This window comes from Penaeus japonicus, unplaced genomic scaffold (genome assembly GCF_977035675.1).
Source record: "Penaeus japonicus unplaced genomic scaffold, GWHDUDI00000001_assembly GWHDUDI00000013, whole genome shotgun sequence".
Classification (NCBI taxonomy): Eukaryota; Metazoa; Arthropoda; class Malacostraca; order Decapoda; family Penaeidae; genus Penaeus; species Penaeus japonicus.
The window spans coordinates 35,793,470-35,795,969 of NW_028234415.1; the positions used below are offsets into that span (position 1 = coordinate 35,793,470).

The following is a 2,500-nucleotide window of genomic DNA, read 5'->3' on the forward strand; positions in this document are numbered from 1 at the left end:
GAGTGAAAACAGCCGACTGTGATAAATTCTAATAATCATTCATGGTACAAGAAGACTTGATCTGGTCTGTATCGGTAAGTTAAATCGGTCATGTGATAAATCATATGAAATTAATATAGGTATAAATATTTACACACACACACACACATACACGAACAACGAACATATTTATGAATATGTGTGTGAATGAGTGTGTGTGTGTGTGTGTGTGTGTGTGTGTGTATGTGTGTGTATACGCGTGCGATAGGAGTAAATAAAATCATATAAAATGCGATGCAAGATAATTGCATGTAAAGGATATACACATTTTTTATTCACACATACACACATAAGATGAAGCACAAATCTACGCACATGATCATTGAAATTATTAACTGATTTTAATAAGGACTTCTCAAGTATATTACGAAGTGAAAAAGAATATCCACATAAAATATGTTAATCTGTAACCCTGTAAGTGGAAAAAAAAGCTATTTAATAAGTTAATCCCATCTATTCTACCTTTACCCTTCACTCATATTATATCAAAAAGTCTTAACTATGCAAAACAGCACAGATCATTCATCCGAGTTAAGTTCATGTGAAACAAAAGCTTGTTACGCAATGAATACAACCAAAGCATTCAATATATGCAGGATATCGAAGGGGGATTACATGCATCCGAAGTCATTAACGCTATTTGACGTCATTCCATCTCTGTTGCAAGCACGGAAACTCCTATGATTTATGTAGCAATAAAGGCTATATTATGGATACAGAAAAGCACTCTTAAACGCGGATCTAAGAATAAGTCAGAACTACATCGCACACACGCATCCTCCACTTAGAAACAAGTGCATGCAGGATTTAGCATCGCCTGGCCGGAGCCTTGCTGAAAGTGGCACGTGTAATGTGAAGAGCCAGAGGAAAGAGCTCGCTTTATTGTAACTTGTCAGAGAGGGCAGTATCGTCCCAAGAGGAAATAGCGAGCTCAGCGAATGATCAAAAGGTATTTCATAACATCTTCAGGGGTCGATTTTAAAAATGGACAGGGTAAAGCAGAAAAAAAAAAAATTGAGATTCCTAGTTACAATATATATTAGAGGATTAGTTATCATCATCATAATTAACATCACTATAAAAAACATGTTTGTCATTTGGTTTCACGGGCATCACTCTAAATGCAACCAATATCTTTATGATGCTTATTATATCAGCATGATTAGTAAATATTCAATATCAATGTATATGTAATAATTCTGCTTCGTGCTATATAATCAATATTTCTTTCATTGTGATTATAATTGATATGAATACAATAACCATTGTTGTTTTTTATTACTATTATTATTATTATTATTATCACATTTACCTGTCATTTTATCAGAATAGTCAATTTCATTATTGCTAATGCTGTATCATTCTTATCCTCCTCCTCCTCCTCATTATCATTTTTACTCTTATCTTTAGTTATCATGACCATCATTATTATCATTATCAGAATTATAATCATTATCATTATTATCATTGCTATCATTTTTATTACTACCATCATCATCATAAGCAGTAGCAGCATTATGATTTTTATTTTTCTAATGCTGTTTCTCGGCATTCGTGTTATCAATAGTTAAACGTATTAATTATGTATTCAGTCGTAACATTACCCGGGGCCTAGATACTGTTCCCATTATGCTGTTCAGACTCTCACTGTTTTTATTTCATTTATTTGTTTATATATCTATTTATTTATTTATATTTATATATTTATCTATATGTATATATATATATATTTATTTATTTATTTATATATATATTTATTTATTTATATATATTTATTTATTTATATATCTATATATCTATATATTTATGTATTTATTATTATGTTTATTCATTTTTGCAGTACAAAGGATTTCAGCAGCGGGTACAAATGCAGAATAAAATCTAACTCTACGATGTTTGCCCTCGAATTCTTCCTTGCATTTCCGAAAACACTTAAAATAACCAGTTGGATTGAACTTCCTCCTTCCAATATTCCAGTTTCATAACTCTATTTTTTTTTTTTTCTTTTTTGGCATTGAGTGGGCATGTAATAACAGTGATGAGACATGTATTGTGTTTTATTTTCAAGGACCTCTATATCTGTCTCGTTATGTTTTATATTCCTGGCTTGTATGAAAAAGTATAATAACAATTTGACTTCATCGTTTCCAAGGACTTTCATTTCGGTTCTCACAAAATGGGCATGCCTTTTTTGCGCATGCATTTTCGAATTTCTTTCAAAAAAAGTTCCAAGGGATTCCTGAAGCAATTCTACTGGGGCTGCAATACCTGTACTTATTTTGAGCTGATTCTGTGCATTCGGATACAATGTAATGTTTAAATTATTCATTCGGTTATTTTCTTTAACATTATCATTAATGTTATTATCATAATTACTACTACTATTATCATCATCTCCATCATCGTCATCTTCCTCTTCTGCATCGTCTTCTATATTTTCAACTTCATCTTGATCGTCATA

The 2,500-nt window shown here is 31.2% G+C and overlaps 1 protein-coding gene across 1 annotated transcript in view; it reads right to left on the reverse strand.

Annotated features, from left to right (window-relative positions):
• LOC122251531 (uncharacterized) overlaps positions 1-2,500 on the reverse strand; it is a 148,903-nt gene that overhangs the window by 18,904 nt on the left and 127,499 nt on the right. The gene's annotated exons all lie outside the window — the stretch shown is intronic.